The sequence below is a fragment of the Pempheris klunzingeri genome, chromosome 1 (genome assembly GCF_042242105.1).
Source record: "Pempheris klunzingeri isolate RE-2024b chromosome 1, fPemKlu1.hap1, whole genome shotgun sequence".
NCBI lineage: Eukaryota > Metazoa > Chordata > Actinopteri > Acropomatiformes > Pempheridae > Pempheris > Pempheris klunzingeri.
Genome location: NC_092012.1, coordinates 27817041 through 27835685, shown reverse-complemented (window position 1 = coordinate 27835685; position 18645 = coordinate 27817041). Strand labels below are relative to the sequence as shown.

General features: G+C 43.8%; 1 pseudogene; it reads left to right on the top strand.

Moving 5' to 3' along the window:
• The first annotated feature begins 11446 nt into the window (after positions 1-11446).
• LOC139200677 (uncharacterized) lies at positions 11447-12243 on the top strand (annotated as a pseudogene).
• The last annotated feature ends 6402 nt before the right edge of the window (positions 12244-18645 follow it).

Here is an 18645-nt window from a genome sequence, read left to right as displayed (position 1 = left end):
CTGAATTAAGACAATTCTGCAAAGAAGAGTGGGCCAAAATTCCCCCACAGCAATGTGAAAGACTCATCGCCAGTTATTGCAAACACTTGGTTGCAGTTGTTGCCACCAAGGGTGGCACAATCAGTTATTAGGTTTAGGGGGCAATTACTTTTTCACATAGGGCCAGGTTGGTTTGGATAGCTTTTTTCCCTTAGTAAATGAAATCATCATTTAAAAACTGCTTTTTGTGTTTACTCAGGTCATCTTTGTCTGATATTAAAATTCGTTTTATGATCTGAAACATGTAAGTGTGACAAAAAAGCAAAAGCAGAAGAAATCTGTAAGGGGGCAAATACTTTTACAGTATATATACAGTATACAGTATATATATATATATATATATATATCTTGAAATTTGTACACAGGGACACGGAAAAAATAAGAAATTAGTGTCCACTGACACAAATTCATTCATTACATTTAGTGACAATTTCACAAACTGCTGTGAGTTAGTTGGTACTGCATTATGGTTGGACAATTATGCCGTTACAGTACTAGATAAGGATAAAGTCAGGACGTTTTGCACTGTCTTGAGTTTTTAAAATGCGCACTCAGTAAAGTAACATGACACGTTCTTTTCTCTTAGTGGGATGACTGAGAGGATTGGCTACTACTCCTTTGTCTCCCACTTTTCTACAGTGTCTAGAAGAACTTGCAACGCCATTTGAAACACGGTTGGAACTATTTGGAAACCACCTACTTGTAATGGATGTGGATGGAACGAAGGGACGAGATACGTCAAAGTGAGCTGTACGGCTGTACAGTGTCAGAAACAAAGCACAGAGGATTTTCTACACCTTGACAGGAGTAGGTACACCTGTGGCTCAAAGTTGGGCATGTGGGTCTGATTTCTCTCCCCATACACATCTCAGCTGGGCCATTGAGTGGGTATATAGCTCATTAGAGCCATCACAGGAGTATGAAATAGGAAACAGCCAGGTTGGATTAAATACTGTCATTTGAGAATGCAGGAGAGACACAAAGAATAAAAACGTATTGTTATAGGCAAACTTAAATCCAAGTTATCACTACAGAAGATAGTTTTTGAAAACATTTTGCCATTACCCTTCTTTGTTAAGATATTCCAGATCAATAGGTGGCACTGTGTCACTGCTGTGACACTACTGGATAAGAAAAAGGAGTTGGTAAAATGGGCACATAGTAATGTAACATGAAATGTTATAAGTGAAAGTTTTAAATGTTTTGCTACAAATACATAACTAAATTGTCCACGAGGACCCAGCAAACTCAACAAAGAGCCAAGAAAATGTTATGGTTAGAAGAGCTGTTGAATTGTGTGAACCCATTCGTGTGAAATTGGTACTCTAAAATCTTGTGTTTGAAGACAATGTGCACGTTAAACAGAAACAATTTGTGTTGTATTCTTTATACTTTTTTATTTCCAAAAGAAATTTGCAACTGAAAGAAAGATTCTGTCAACTCATACTGTGGTATTCGAAGCAAATAAATTGGCTCTGCTGAAGAGACAGCTGGAATACAAAATGAAAAAAAGAATGCAGCCAAGACAGACAGAGGGAAAGATGTGAGCAGAGATGCAAATTACATTTCTATCAGAGTGACTACTGAGATACATGTACAGAGCTTTTGCTTCTCGTTTGATATGAAATGACTTTTCTTAACTAAAGAACATGTGCTTTTCTATCCAGTCTCTTTCAATAGAGACCATTAAGATGGAAGTCTGATTTGCCACAGGGAGGAGAGCGAACAGTGATAGAGCAAGGTCACTCTGACTGACACAAGTGTGCTATACAGGCAACGTCTATTTCACTTGTCAATAGTGTCAAAGAAAACATTATTCATATAGAAATTCTCACGAATGAGGTTAAAGTATCACATAAAATACCAGTTACAGAAAAAATTTGAAAGAGTTACAACAAAAACAACAAAAAAATAATTACGTTGTAATTACGTGTGTAATTACGGGCAAACACTGGACGATTAGTAAAATATAATGTAAAGGTAAATCACAAGGGTAGATTTAAAGAAATATTTTGTTGTAAATCACTTTCAGTCTACAACTAACAACAAATATGCAAAACGAATCTTTCATTTAAGACTGATCAAAATAATTTATTGACATGGTGCAGAATAAAGACTATAGATATGAAAAGTCTTTGGCAAGTCAATCAATCAATCAATCTTTATTTATATAGAGCCAATTCACAACAGCGTTATCTCAAGATGCTTTACATAAAGAGCAGGTCTAGACCAAACTCTTTGATTAGAGAGAGACCCAACGATTCAGGAATTCAAAATTAAGGATTCAAGAACTCCCACATGAGCAAGCATCAGATATTATATTGAGCAACACTGGCAAAGAAAAACTCCCCTTTAACGGGAAAAAACCTCGAACAGGCCCAAGCTCAATGTGGGCGGCTTCTGTAGGGGTTCGCGTTGAGTGGAGGTTGGACAGAGAGAGAGAGAGAGAGAGACAGAGATGGAGAGAGACAACACAAACAGCAACCAACGTACTAGCAGTGACTATAGAACACTAAACATGACGAGTGGCCGACGATCCGCAGCAGTGATTCATGAAGCAGAGAACCACATCAGCAGGACCAGGACCAGGATCCACAGGAACCTGAGAGATGAGAAAGCACAGAAAGGCTCCGGGGAAGATAGCAAGTTAGTGGCAGACATTTGGCTGACATGAGACATAATGATGGAGAGGAAGAGGAGGATAGAGAACAGAGGAGCTCAGTGCTCCATAGGAGTCCCCCGGCAGTCTGAGCCTATAGCAACATAACTAGGGGCTGGTCTAAGGCCTGATCCAGCCCTTAACTATATGCCTTGTCAAAAAGGAAGGTTTTTAGTCTACTCTTAAATGTAGAGAGGGTGTCTGCCCCCCGAACCCAAACTGGAAGGGGGTTCCACAGGAGAGGAGCCTGATAGCTGAAGGCTCTGCCTCCTGCACTACTTTTGGAGACTTTGGGAACCACCAGTAGACCTGCAGTCTGGGAGTGGTGGGGTAGTACAGTACTATGAGCTAGTGGACTCATTGTCACATCAACATAATTTCAGGGGGTTGTGAAGCCATGAGAAGCATATTGATACCCCCATAATGAAGTGAAGAGTGGTGTGGTGAAGGGATGGAGACATGGCTGAAGAGCTGAATGTATGTAATGTGGAGTGGAACCTCTGATTAGTTCAGTTGAAGGGGCGCTGGATGTGATGAAACTGAAGGCAAATGGGGTCGACAGGATCGTATCGATTTTGTACCGAAATGATCATCATTATCAAGATATTATTTTCTTTATTTTTCACAAGAAGTTTGTATCACTGCTTGTTTCACCTCTGAGATGTATTATTATTATGATGTATGAGATTTTGATAGTTAAACTGGCAAATGGATATTTTCACAATAAAAACATATGAAATGAAATAAAATGTATGAACTGTATATGACATACATGAAATTTACAGTGTGAAAGGTGTCTATGCTAGTGATGAAGCTACAGAAATTACCAAGTGAATATGCAGCCCCCTCTGCATTACTGAGCTTTATAGTGAGGTTTAAGCTCAGTGTGTATCTGTCTGGCCCACAATGTTACTGTTTTAGTTCACTCTCACTGTGCTTATAATGGAGAAAAAGCTAGACAAAAATGTTGTATAATACCAGCTGAGCAGCAGACAGATGCAGAGACTAGCTGGTGAACATCGTGGAGCATTTAGCAGCCCAAAAGACTTATATTTCCCTCTGGAGCTGGTAGAGACCAAAACAGAGCTAAAAGCGAGAGAATATTGGACCTCCATTGATTAGGTGGACACAAACACCATTCCCAATGTATGATCATATTGCTCTGTAACTGGTGGATGTGGAAATAAGCAACTGTTGCTAAAATGGGTCGCAGCATGTTGTTGTAGTTCTTGTGGTTGTGAATTAAGTATTTTTTTGTGTTTTTCTGTACGTTTTTTTGACTTATGATGTTGACTGCAGCTTGGGAGGAAGCTGTATACATAAGGAAAGCACTCCTCTCATTGAAACGGACTGGACACGGAGTCAAACACCCCATCCCTGATAAACTGAAGAAGCCATACCATGGGTGCAGAGCTGGTGCCAAGCGTAAGGCTAAGCTAGCAGCTAGGAGAAGCAGATACAAGCTGCCTTTAGCATGGGAAATTTCAACTCTCTGTCTAACAAGTGTGATGAGCTAGAGGCACTTGTGAAGAGCATACCGTGAGTGCAGTCTAATGTGTTTTACAGAGGACTGGCTCAATGGTAGCATCCCTGACTCATGTAAGAGAGATTCAAATCAAGAGATTTTAATCATGTCAGCCTCACCTCCCATCTTGCTGGCTTTGCACAGCATGTTGACTGTCCCACTAGGAAAAGCAGGACACTTGATCTGCTTTATGCAAATGCTAAAGAGACCCTGCTTCAGCCCATCCACCACTTGGCAGATCAGCCCACAACCTGATCTTTTTGAAGTCCTGTGTACTGAGGCAGCCTGCAACCATCCACACATTCAGAAAGTAGACACCAATGGCCAAAGAGTCTCTCGGGGTCTGCTTTGACTGCATGGATTGGGATGTACTGCTGGGGTCACAGGAAAATTACAATAACTTGGACACTGACATTGACAGAATGGTTGACTGCACTTCCAACTACATTAACTTCCGTAGGGACACGGTCATACCAGCAAGGACTGTAGGCTGTTTTCCCAATAATAAACCCTGGATGACCAGTGACATTAACAAACTCTTCAACCAGAGAAAGGAAGCCAGTAGGGATGGAAGCAAGGAGGGCCGCAAGAAATTGCAACAAGAGCTCAAGAGGAGTCTAAAGAAGGCCAAGGAGGTCCACAAAAGCAAAGTGGAGAAAAAGCTGCAGCACAATAACACCAGAGAAGTCTGGAGGGGTATAAGGGCTATAAGGGCTAACAAGCAGAAGAACACTCAGACAACAGCAGGTGATGAGGACTAGGCAAATGAGGTAAACCGGTTCTACAATAGGTTTGACAATAGGCAGCCAATGTCCCAGCTCAGCGTTGGACTGGGGCCTGGATTCACTGGGGATGGGTGGTGGAGAGATGCACATGGAACAAGTCCGTCATGGACAATGTCAGCCACCCACTTTACCACACCCTGACAGGAAAAAGAAACAGCCGGCCCCTCTCCATCTTATCGATCTCACAATGAGAAGTAATTAAGATGATACCCACAGAAGTGCATTGGCAGCTGGGCAGTGGCATTAAGTTGTTTAGCTGTTGGCCTTAGCCTGTAAACCACAGCATGGGATGGAAGGAGTCACTGGGAAAATTACTTTGCTGCCACATTTTTTAAAAAAAGTTTAAAAGCAGGCAGCTGTTGGTTGGTGTACCAGGAACCTTGACCCTTAGTTGGGTCAAATATCAACTCTGAAAGTCCCTTTCTTTAACTGTACTTGTGGAAAAATAAACTGATATGTAATTTTGTTGACTGATTGAAATTACATAAAGAGCTGACCTTGGTACAAAGGACTAATTCAGTTAAATTGAATTACAAATAGCAATATCAAAAAGGTTAAACTGGCGTACAATCTCTGTGGAGGGACCCTTGCAGCCAAATGTTTTATTACCCTTTCTAAAAGACGTGCGGTGTACCTGACTAAATGACATTATTAAATGTGATATTTGATGCATGCAGTAATTCACACTTCAGCTCACTCGCTGTGGTCAGAAATGATCAGTGAAGTTAAGTATAAATTGTGTACATACATGTAATGCAAAGACTATTTATAAAATACATAGTTAGAGCAGCAATCACAGCACAAGATTCTCAACTACTTTAACTATTCACATTTAATATACAGCACTGCCAATAGTAAAACAAAGGGTTAAATTAAATTGAGCATAATATAATGAACTGGTTGCCAGTTGTCTGGCAGCTGAGGGGCCTTCAGCTGGAAGGGGCAAAAGGGGTGGTCAATGCTAGCCAGAGCAAAGCCTTGGGAATGAGCGGGTTAACAGTCTGTGGGCTGTGTGGAGACAAGAGGGTTGAGGCTGTACAGCATGATATGTTTGGTAGAAAAAGTGAGTCTCACTGTACCTAATACATAATACCTTTGCAATATCTTTCCTGCTGCCATTCATGCAAAATCTAAATTCTTAATCTGCACACAGCTGATGCATGCACAGCATGCACAGTTGCACATATAGAAGCTACTATTGACTGACACAATGGATGTCATGAGCCCCACTGATATAAAATAAATCCATTAAAACAGATTGTTGGGAGCTGGAAATAACAGTGACAGGGGAAGATGAAACATCACACTGCTATTATTCTTGATTCACCATGTAACATTGGCTGTATTGTAACCTGTGTGTGTGTGTGTGTGTGTGTCTGTGAAGGGGGCCTTGGTGTGTTTTTTAAAGAATGATTCAGAGAGAATATCAACTCCAAATGCTTCTTCTATGTTGTGCCACCATCTTTTGTCACTTCAAATATTTGAGTCATACGGGCCAGGTGGATGGACAGCAGAGAAGAAGGTTAAGCTGCTGGAGAGCTTTGTGAAGAAGTTACCTTGGACCAGTGGTGAAACCATCAACAGTGCTTATATGCACAGATGCATATATATTATATGAACAGCCACAAACTTATGATGAGCCAAATTCTTACTCCACTTCTTTCAGCCAATTAGTTACTGTGTTGCTAGTTTCTAATGTATTTACCATTCATCCATGGATGGTTGGGATTGTGTTTTGGGTTCAATCAATCAATCAATCTTTATTTAGATAGCACTGTGGAGGTGTGGGTTGGTTTTGAGCTCAGCTGCAACAGGGAGAGGTGCAGGACTGGCCCAGGAGATGGCGTGGGAGAGAGGTAATTCGCACCTGAGAACGGAGAACACCTGCAGTAAATTACCTCTCTCCCTATTTACGCAGTAGCACGCCGGGACCAGGGAGAGAGACAGTCAGGAGAAACGCACGGGAACGACTGGACCGCACCTGAAAAGGACATTTTGTGTTGTATTTAAATAAAAAAACGAGTTGGACCGCTAGTGAGTCTGTTGGTGCTGGGGAACCCACAGGGAACCGAGTCTCGTGCTACAAGCACCAATTCATAACAGCGTTATCTCATAACACTTTCCATAAAGAGCAGGTCTAGACCAAACTCTTTGATAAGAGAGAGACCCAACGATTCAGGAATTCAAAATTAAGGATTCAAGAATCCCCACATGAGCAGCATCAGATATTATATTAGGAAACAGTGGCAGGAAAAACTCCCCTTTAACGGGAAGAAACCTGGAACAGAACCAGGCTCAGAGGTGGGTGAAACACTGTTCTCCCACAATGCAATGCACAAAGGAAATGAAGCTGGAGACACATTGTAAATGATGGTGAAATAGCTTTAGTTCAGAAAATAAGATATAACTGTACATATCTGATAAATCCATTTTGCTGTCTCTTTCTGAAGTTGAGTTGGCAGTGGTGTTCTCACTAGCTCTAAGAATATTGCATTATTTCCGAATAGTATGTTGCCATCTTGTATACAGTACTAACTGTAAAACAGTTGTTGGGCCCACCAGAAATGGTGGTGACTACATGATTCTTTGTCTTTTGAGCAAGGGGTTCTGAACTCAGTTTGCCAGAATCCTTTAGTTTCAAACATATGTGCCAAACACAGCCCTGGACCCAGCTTTTCCAGCCATCATTGGTGAATATGTGGCACATGACCCTAAAATCTCAGGTCAACGAAACCAGAGTCCCCCCACTGCTCTTGCTCTCTCTCATTTCTCATCTGGACCCCTGAGGGCGCTGGACTCTGCTGGAGCACAGCTCAAGCCCTGCACCTCGTCTTGCCTGACCCCTGAGGGTCCAGCCTGCAGCTTACTCCTCCAGCTCCAGCCTCTGTGCGGCCTGTACCAAGCAAACCACATTTTTCATGGCAGTGACATGTAGCCCTTCCTGAACCAAGTTTCTTAACGGCAGCAGGTATGACTCAAAGTCTGCCAGCTGATATTCAGAGCAACAGGAGCACACCAGCAAGTTAGCCCCAAGCTGCTAACAAGACAGCAAGGACAAAGAACAAAGAAAGCAGCACACTGAAGGACTGGTAACAAACTCTAACTGGGCATATATAGCACAGAATGCTAAGCAATGGTTAAATCTTGTTAATGTATTGGTTTTGATTTGCTTTAATGTTCATAGAGTTTGATTATTGTGATGTGTTGTAGTTTACTGTGCAGCCTTAAGTTCAGTTGATGTTAGCCTGCTCACACAGAAACAGGGTCAACATGCAACTAACCATCCTTTCGTAACCTGGCATCTTTATCCTCACACATATGACTTTACGGCTTTTATGTGATGACTCAATGACCCAATCCCTGTTCTATGTGTCCAACCATTTTAGTCTTTTGTAAGCATGCCAAATAGGTGTGTGAGCCTCAGATTGAGATAACCATCCCACCTCCTCCTTCGAATTTCAGTCATCCAAAGACTTGAAGCAACTATTTGGGGACTGGTCCAGTTATACTTTTGATAACTGATGGCACACTCACTCAGAAATCCTTTTTTAAGAAACAATAAGAGCAGGGGTGCAGTTTTCACCATTTTTGTGGTTTTCATAAAAGCAACAGATAGTGAGGTTTTAGTTGTTTGTAGTTTGCCTCGTTTTGTATGCATGACAACTATTATTCAAGCTTTTTGCATGTAAATAATTTTATTTTACCAATCCCATCTGGTTTTATATTGCCTACCTTAGTGAGCTGGGGCATAACAGGCATGACTAGTCCATCTGTGAGAAACATAAGAATCAACTGCTAAATAAATTGCAACTATAGAGAGTATATTGTTATGACCCTGGGTCATAATGTGTATTTGAGTGTGACTGTGATTTTTCTGTGCCGTGTTCCCTCCCTGCCCACAGTTGGTACTGTTTCTGCTCTGCTCTGCTAATTAGAGTGGAGACTGATTGCACACTTAAAAATGACACCTACCAAGGATAATTTCACTCCTCCTCTTTCTTTAATATAATGGTTGTTTTGTGTATTGTTTTGGCCATGCTCACTCTGACGCCTATTCTTCTCAATTGATGAATAAATCAACCCTACTTGGACTGCATTTGGACTGTGGTGGCATTGGTCATCCGTGGGAGTGGGGAAAGAGAGGTTTCACTTTTTATTCTCAGGTTTCCGCTAGGCTGGGCGCAACAATATGCAGTATACAGTATGTACAAGTGTGAACAGTAGTATGACTTCAGTTGACTGTTCTCAGTTGAGGGTGTAACTCTGGTGCGCTGTCCATGGGCTTTACATACAAGACAGAGTTGAGGACCACAGAACTTTTTGTGCCTTTGTGTCACTGATGTTGGGGTTTAAGAAGTGGTAAGGTTCAATTTGGCTATCAGAAATAATTAATAATTATCACAGATAATTAATAATTATTAAAATAAATGAACTTTGAATAAAGTCCACCTGGATTGGGGCACCACCTCGAAGAATAGCCGTTTAAATTGATTTAGTCTCATAAAAGTACTAAACTATCAATTTGGAATTATGTTTTAAAATTAATTTAATAATTACTACCAAACTTACCACATTGATAGCTAGCTGAAGGATTTTGGAGTTCTTCACAGTGTAGAGGTTGGCAGTATTCACCCTTGTACAACATTAAAGAAGACAGCAGGTATTAAAACATTTATTAAAACAGAACAAAAATCAATCAAACAATCTAACTAAGTGTCTATGACTACTAACAACAATAGAAAGAGTGTGTGTGTCTGTGTGTGTGTGTGTGTGTGTGATAAGGCTGAGGAATGTGAGATGGGCCCACAAAGGTGGGGGAGATCCCAAATGGTGATGGCCAGACCCCCTGGGGTATGGGGCAGAGGAGACAAAGGAAAGCTAAGCTGTTAGCTTAGCTTTGTCTCTCAGTTTAGGCCTGTCGTAAACTGTGTGTGTGTGAGTGTGTAGATAAAGGTGCCAGGTTAACAAAGGATGGTTAGTAGACCTTGTGTCTGTGTGAACAACTAACATCAACTAAACTTAATGGCTGCACAGTAACTACAACACATCACAATAATCAAACTCAATGTACATTAAAGCAAATCAAATACATTAACAAGTGTAGACCATGTATGCATTAATGTTATGCTAATTATGCCCAGTTAGAGTTTGTTACTGTTAGAAACTTTTCGTCCGGTTCTTATATTGGCAGCTCAAGAACTCAACGGAGGTTTTCAGTCTGGTCTCACAAGCAGTTTATTCTGGTCACAGGTCACAGGTAAAGTACTCGCAGCGCTGGGCTCATGACAGACCCCAGGGGGCCAGTCAGAGGAGCTCCCTCTCGTGTGTGTGTCCCTCTGGTGTGTCCTGTCCTGTTCCGTTTCATTTTGTTCTGTTCAAACATCTCATGTTTAAATGCTTGTTGGATATCATAAAGTACGTAACCATTTCTGATTAACTGTTTAGGTTCCTGCGTCACAGATAGCACGTTCCTGTAGTGAGGTTATGGTAATCTAACAGTTGGATGTTGGTTGCAAGGCATGTATCTATAATCAAACTTCAGAATATGTTTTGCACAACAAAAGCACTACAATCAAGGTCTGTCTGGTACATTCTGTCCATCTGCTTCACAAAACAATACAGGAGAAGCCACGTCTGTGGAGGTCAGATTGACGTATTCTGTTCACTCTCATGAGGAGAGAGTAACTTTATTTGAGAAGGCCTGAAACATTCTATGGTCATATTAAATTCTAACTCAACATTACCAGTCCTTAAAGGGGGAGAAGAAGAGTCCTTGAGATGAGTTGCTTGTTGCTGGAGAAAAGGGGTTTGGTTCTGTGTCCTTGCTGTGGTCACAGGCTGGAGGAATCTGGTCACTCCTTGATTCTGGCTAGTTAGCAGCTTGATGCTAACTTGCTAGTGTGCTCCTGTTGTTGGTTATCAGCTGGCAGACTCTGGGTCGTACCCGCTGGCGCTGATCTGCTTGGTTCAGGCAGGACTTTGTGTCACTACCATGAAAGAGGTGGCCTGCTCTTGTACAGGCCACACTGAGGCAGAGCTTAGATGAGTTAAGAGCTGGAAGACAGAGGATCTCTCTCTTCAGGTGGGAGATCAGGAGAGAGGGGTCTCTCCTCTTGAGGAGAGGTGTCCAGAAAGAGACAGTTCAGTGCGGGTGAACTGATTTTGTTGGCCTGGGGTCATAAAATCACGTGTCCCACTCTTGCCAATGGTGGCTGTGGAGCTGGGTCCAGGGTAGATTTCACACCTATCTGAGAAACTGGGGGACACTGGGGAATGGAGTCCCTAGTTCCACAGACAAAGAAACATGTAGTCTTCACCATGCGGTCTTCACCGTGTGGTGAGCACATAGATCTCACTTCCTTGTGGTGATTATCTCGCTATTTTCTGTAGCTTTATATCTAAATCGCTTGCTAGCTTAAAAAAGCTAAAACCTCTACAATGGCTTCTCTCTCTCCCTCTCAGTCTCCTGCTGTCTCCTGCTCAGTGTGCTCAATGTTTAGTTATTCCTCGGCCTCCTTTAGTGAAATGGGTACCTGTAATAAGTGTAGTTTATTTGCTGTACTGGAGGCGAGGCTTAGTGAGTTGGAGACACGGTTCCGCACCATGGAGCATAAGTCTGTAGCTGTAGCTAGCCAGCCCCCAGTAGCCGGTGCGGGCCAACCTAGCTTAGCTCCTCCGGCTGGGTGACTGTCCGGAGGAAACATAGTCCAAAGGAAAAGCCCACAGTGCACCACCACCTTCAGGTTTCCAACCGATTCTCCCTACTCACCGACACACCCGCTGAGAAACAGACTCTGGTAATTGGAAGTTCCATAGTCAGGAACGTGAAGCTAGCGGCACCAGCGACCATAGTTAAGTGCATCCCGGGGGCCAGAGCAGGTGACATCGAATCAAATTTAAAACTGCTGCCGAAGGCTAATTGTAGATTTAACAAGATTGTAATTCACGTCGACGTAAATGACTTCCGATTACGCCAATCGGAGGTCACCAAAATTAATGTGGAGTCGGTGTGTAACTTTGCCAAAACAATGTCGGACTCCGTAGTTTTCTCTGGTCCCCTGCCCAACCTGACCAGTGATGACATGTACAGCAGCATGTCATCATTTAACTGCTGGCTGTCGAGGTGATGCCCAGCTAACAATGTGGGATACATAGACAATTGGAAGTCTTTCTGGGGAAAACCTGGTCTCATTACGGAGCTGCGCTCTTATCTAGAAATATGGCGAAGTTTATAAGTCCTAAAACTTGACAATCCAGAGTCGAGACCAGGAGGCAGAGCTGCAGTCTTACACACTTCTCTGCTCCTCCATTAGTACAGTCACCCACCCAACATCCTATAGAGACTGTGTCCAACCACCCCACCACTCAGATCATTTAGATCTATTAAGTCCAACAGGGGAGAAGTTCAGCCTAAACACTTAATCAGAGTTAATACCACCATTGGCACTATGAAGCAGGACAGGAGAGTTAAATGTGGACTTTTAAACATCAGATCTCTGCCATCCAAAGCTGTTTTAGTAAACGATCTGATATCTGACCATGAAATTGATTTATTGTGTCTGACTGAAACCTGGCTACGTCCTGAGGAGTATGTTAGCCTTAATGACTCCTCCCAGTCATACTAATACTCACATTCCCCGAGATTCTGGACTTGGAGGTGGAGTTGCAGCATTGCTACAAGACTATGCTCTATATGACAGGGAGGTCCTCACTAGATCCTTATCTGATAGTGCTGTTGCCAAATTTAAGGAGGTGATTCCTTCAGTATTTCAGCCAGTGTGTCCCTGTGCTGTGGATGACCCCCATGCTATTCTCAGCCCCTCCCAAAAAATTGATGATCTGGTTGAGGTTCACTGCAAATGACACTAGACTCTATTGCCCCTCTAAAAAAGAAGAGAATTAAAGAAAAGAGACAAGCTCCCTGGTATAACTCCCAGACACGCAAGCTTAAGCAACACTCACGAAGGCTAGAAAGGACATGGCGGGCCACCAAAGTGGAAGAATCCCGTTTAATCTGGCAAGATAGTCTTAAAACCTATGAAAAGGCCCTCTGTAATGCCAGAGCCGCCTACTACTCCTCATTAATAGAAGAAAATAAAAGCAACCCTAGATTCCTTTTTAGCACAATAGCTAGGCTGACAAGGAGCCAGACCTCTATTGATCCTTGTGTTCCCTTAGAGCTCAGCAGTAACGACTTCACGAGCTTCTTTAATGATAAAATTCTAACTATTAGGGACAAAATTCAGCACCTTCTGCCCTCAACAGGGTCTGATTCTACTTCAAACTTAGGAACCAAAGAAACAGCTGTTACACCTGATGTGTACTTGGACTGTTTTTCTCCAATTGATCTTGCTGAATTGACCTCAATAATCTCCTCATCTAGTTCGTCAACATGTCTCCTAGACCCCATTCCTACTGGACTACTTAAGGAGGTCCTGCCCCTAATTAACACGTCCTTACTGGATATGACAAATCAGTCTTTACTAACAGGCTATGTACCACAGTCCTTTAAAATAGCAGTAATTAAACCTCTCCTGAAAAAGCCTACTCTTGAATCAGGAGTGTTAGCTAACTATAGACCTATATCCAACCGTCCCTTTCTCTCCAAGATCCTGGAGAAAGTCGTAGCTAATCAGCTGTGTAATTTTTTAAACTCTAATAGTGTTGTGGAGGCTCGAAGTACGCAAACTGGCTTCTCTGTATTGCAATCGCGAAGTGTGCGTCTGTTAGAACGCTGCTTCTATCCGCTGTTCCCCCAAGACTTAAATGAAAGGATGACACCGGAGACAGTTGATCCTTTTTATCTTTTACTGCACTTTCCTTGAGTATGAATAACATACACTGGCAGATGGGTGTGTGTGTGTGTGTGTGTGTGGTTCTGGAACAAACAATAATAACAATAACAACCGTCAATAAACACAAATATACAGTAATCCAAAATAACCATCACAGTGTGTCAATATAATATAAATAAGCTTGCCATAAATGATAATAATTATCAGTAGCATACTAATGACCATCCAGATACATAAGAAAACATAACTATGCATCCAGTGCATAAGTAAAATGTGCAATATATCACGTATTTGTCACAATCTGCTGTGCTGGTCTGCTGCTCCTGGTATTTTTCCACACTCTCTGACCTACTTACCTGGCCACGCCTCCTGATCAGTGGCAATCACCCTCACCTGCTTCCCCAGCTGCACTCAATTGCACTCACCTGCCTATTTAGGCTCAGCAGTAGACTTACTCAGTGCCAGATTGTCTTCGCTCCATGCCTGACCTTCCAGCACTCTCGTTCGGACTGATTTCCTGGTTTCGACCCTGTTTGCCCCTGACTACAGTTCCTCGTCTCTGCCCTGGTAATTACCTAAGCCTTCTGTTCCTGACCACGAGCTACGCCTTTGTCCGTCCTGTCTTCTGTCTGCCTGCTGACTGCCTGACCTCCCGCCTGTCACCGATTCTCCGCCTGATTGCTCTTCCAGTACTGTGCTGCTATTGGGTCCTGCTAACACCCGTTACAATATCCATGGATAACAACGAAAGTAGACGGTCAGAGGCACAGACATAAACATAAATGACCGTTTATACCATTAGCTGCAACAATGCAGCATCAAATCCTCAAATAGTCTATTTGAGGATTTTCAGTCAGGTTTTAGAGCGAACCACAGCACAGAGACAGCACTGGTGAAGGTTACAAATGACCTCCTTATGGCATCAGACAGAGGACTCCTCTCTGTCCTGGTCTTGTTTGACCTGAGTGCTGCTTTCGAAACCATTGACCATCACATCCTGTTACAGAGACTGCAACAGTTCATTGGTATAAAAGGAACTGCATTAAGCTGGTTTAAGTCCTATTTATTAGATCGATTTCAGTTTGTACATATTAACAATGAATCCTCTGTCCACACTAAGGTTAGACATGGAGTTCTACAAGGTTCAGTGCTTGGACCAATACTCTTTATCTTATATATGCTTCCTCTGGGTAATATTATCAGGAAGCACTCCATTAATTTCCACTGTTATGCAGATGATACACAATTATATTTATCAATTAAAGCTGCAAGCAGTGTTGGAGGGCCCTCGCACCTCCGTGCACGTCGTGGCATGCGGTGGCTCCGTCCTGTTGCTGGACTCCGACCCTTCCACACGATAAAACAGGGATTTTACCGAACAGAACATCAGTGCTTCTCTTCTACAGCTGACTCAATCAGTGAGTTTGTTTATGTCATTGTGTTACTTCGATGCTTTTAATGGTTAGTTTGGATCCAAAGAAATATTTATGTAGCACACAACAACACAAACATACTAACCGAATGAGGCAGCAGCAGAGCAGCAGCTTCCTGTGTTCTGTGTGGTAAAATCCCTGTTTTAGTGAATGTAGTCTGGTGTGTGTGCAGAGAGCGATATAACGGCTGTTTGTGGTTAAACCAAAAGGATCTTCCAGGTCTCTCTCTGTAGGGATCCTTGCCATGATGCTGTCACACACTTAGAATAACACTCTGAGCCTTTCAGTGGATCAAACAAGCACTTTTAGTGGACCTACTGTGATCAGGTGCAGTTGGCAGTCGACTGAGGCAAACTGGACCAATTTTTTTTTAAAGTTCCACTTTAATGTCTGACTGAGCTGCAGTGAAACGAGGAAAGCTTCAGTGTGACTGCAGGATTAGTTGGTTCTGTCATGAGGAAACCAGCTGGAGGTTCCTGCAGGGAGACTCTGACCCATGTGACGACGTGACACCTCTTCGCTTCACACCGTTGCATACTAAGAGCAGAAGATGGGCCGCATGTGTCGTACATCTTGATCACACACCTGAACACAACACAAGCTGATTTGTAATGCTGCAGTAGGAAATATTACATTATAATTCTGGTTGAAATAACCATAAAGAGTGGAAGCAGGGGGAAACAGCCAGCCTGGATCTGTCCAGAGTTCAAAAACACACCTGTGAACACCTCTAAAACTCATAGACGAAAACACGTTGTGTCTGGGTTGAGTGTGAACACAAACAGAAATTTAAAAATAACACAGTGGTTTCAGGGTGAGTTACGTGCTGGAGTGACCTCATCTCACTCTTGGAGAGAAAGCTAAATAGCACATTTCTGAAAATGTTGAACTGTTTCTTCATGCTGCAATTAGACAATTAAATTAAAATGACATGTCATTTTATTATATGATACATATTATAATATTAAAATATTATTTTTATGTGCAACATTAAATCAAATCAGATCAACTGATACTCAGTAAACAGTCCTTGATTGTATCCCAGTATGATATGAACAGTAAGACACCAGTCTGAAGAGTTCTGAACGATGCTCTACAGAGGAACAACTACACAGGAAATCAATATTTAATTTCTAATTTAAGTTTTTATTTCAAATTATTTCAGATTTTTTGTTTGTTTGTTTTTTGTATGTTGGATAAACCGGAGCACCCGGAGAAAACCAGTTTAAACACAGAGGAACAGATCATGTTCATGTCCTGACAGACGGATCGCTCCCGTCAGTGACTTGGCCCTCCCCCAGTGGGGCGACCTCGTCAGTGACTTGGCCCTCCCCCCGTGGGGCGACCTCATCAAGGACCTGGGCCTCTTCAAGTGGGAAAACCTCCTTGTTGACTTGGGCCTCCTCCTTTGGGGCGACCTCTTCGGTGACTTGGGCCTCCTCCTTTGGGGCGACCTCCTTGTTGACTTGGGTCACCTCCAGTGGGGCGACCTCTTCGGTGACTTGGGCCTCCTCCTTTGGGGCGACCTCTTCGGTGACTTGGGTCTCCTCCAGTGGGGCGACCTCTTCAGTGACTTGGGCCTCCTCCAGTGGGGCGACCTCCTCAGTGACTTGGGCCTCCTCCTTTGGGGCGACCTTTTCGGTGACTTGGGCCTCCTCCTTTGGGGCGACCTCTTCGGTGACTTGGGTCTCCTCCAGTGGGACGACCTCTTCGGTGACTTGGGCCTCCTCAAGTGGGGCGACCTCCTCGGTGACTTGGGCCTCCTCAAGTGGAGCGACCTCTTCAGTGACTTGGGCCTCCTCCAGTGGGGCGACCTCCTTGGTAACTTGGGCCTCCTCCTTTGGGGCGACCTCTTCGGTGACTTGGGCCTCCTCCAGTGGAGCGACCTGGGACTCCTCCGGAAGGGCTACCTCCTCTGCGACAGAAGTGTTCTGTGGTGCATGAAGGTCAGTTGTGATCAAGTTGTTTACCTTTGAAATGGGGGTTTTTCCAATCTGCTCACACACCTGGAGCATCATTGGGTTTTTGTAGGTATCAACTTGTTTCTGCTGTTCATGCGTCTCTAGTTTGAAGACCAACAGAGAGTCTCTTTCGCCTTTCAGCCTTTCTTCCAGGCTCAGGACTTTGGTGACTCTCTCATTAAACTCAAGCCTGAGTTCCTCCAGTTCTCTTTTCAGGAGGTCAGCTCTCTGCCTTTCAGCTTGGACTTGATCTGTGAGATCTTTGATCAGGTCGTCTTTGTTGTTGTTCGACCCGTCCAGGGGCTCGGCTGCGAGGGCTGTGGAGGAGAGACTCTTGATTTCCTGTTTGAGCCTCACCACCTCCTTGTCTAGATCGAACCTCAAGCTCTGCTGCTGCTTCAGCTTCCACTCTGCTTCTTCACGCATGTACTTCTCATTGTAAGACGTTTGCTGCTCCCTACGTCTCAAACCTCTTTCATAGTGAAGGTCGGTTAGGGCTTTCTGCAGACGCTGGTGCAGAGGTGGATTCCTCCCCCAGTAGTATGGAGATGACTGGCCACCCTGGTGGTTCTGAGATGATTGGCCACCCTGGTGGTTCTGAGATGATTGGCCACCCTGGTGGTTCTGAGATGATTGGCCACCCTGGTGGTTTTGAGATGATTGGCCACCCTGGTGGTTTTGAGATGACTGGCCACCCTGGTGGTTTTGAGGTTGCTGGCCACCCTTGTGGCTTTGAGGTGGCTGGCCACCCCGGTGGTTTTGAGGTGGCTGGCCACCCCGGTGGTTTTGAGGTGGCTGGCCACCCCGGTGGTTTTGAGGTGGCTGGCCACGCCGGTGGTTTTGAGATGACTGGCCACCCTGGTGGTTTTGAGATGACCGGGAATCCCAGTAGTATTGAGATGACTGGCCACCCCGGTGGTTTCGAGATGACTGGGAATCCCAGTAGTACTGAGATGACTGGCCACCCCGGTGGTTTTGAGGTCGGCCGCCACCCCGGTGGTTTTGAGGTGGCTGGCCATCCCCGTTGATTTGAGGTTGCTGGCCATCCCCGTTGTTTTGAGGTGGCTGCTCCCTCTGGGTGTTTTTATGAGGCTCTCTTGCATCCATCGGAGCAGGAGAGACCTCATTGGACTCCCAATCCATATTTTTGACAGCGCTGCTGCCATCATCAGGTAGTGTAGCTAGTAACTCCTGTTTTTCGTCCTCCAACTCCATGATCTCTCCCCAGGTGAGACCCGCAGGCAGCATTGCCTCGACTGGACTGCTGTTGGCTTTCATTGATCTTCTTAATGGAACCGATCGCAGTTGTAACGGGTTTTCAATGGTTGTTGAAGTGTTCTTCGAACGGTGGTGTGTCTCGGATGTGTGGTGAACGTGTATCTCTCTCTGTCTATCTCCCTCAGCTCAGTTTGGGTTCCGTCTCTATTTATATCGATTCAACATTCTGG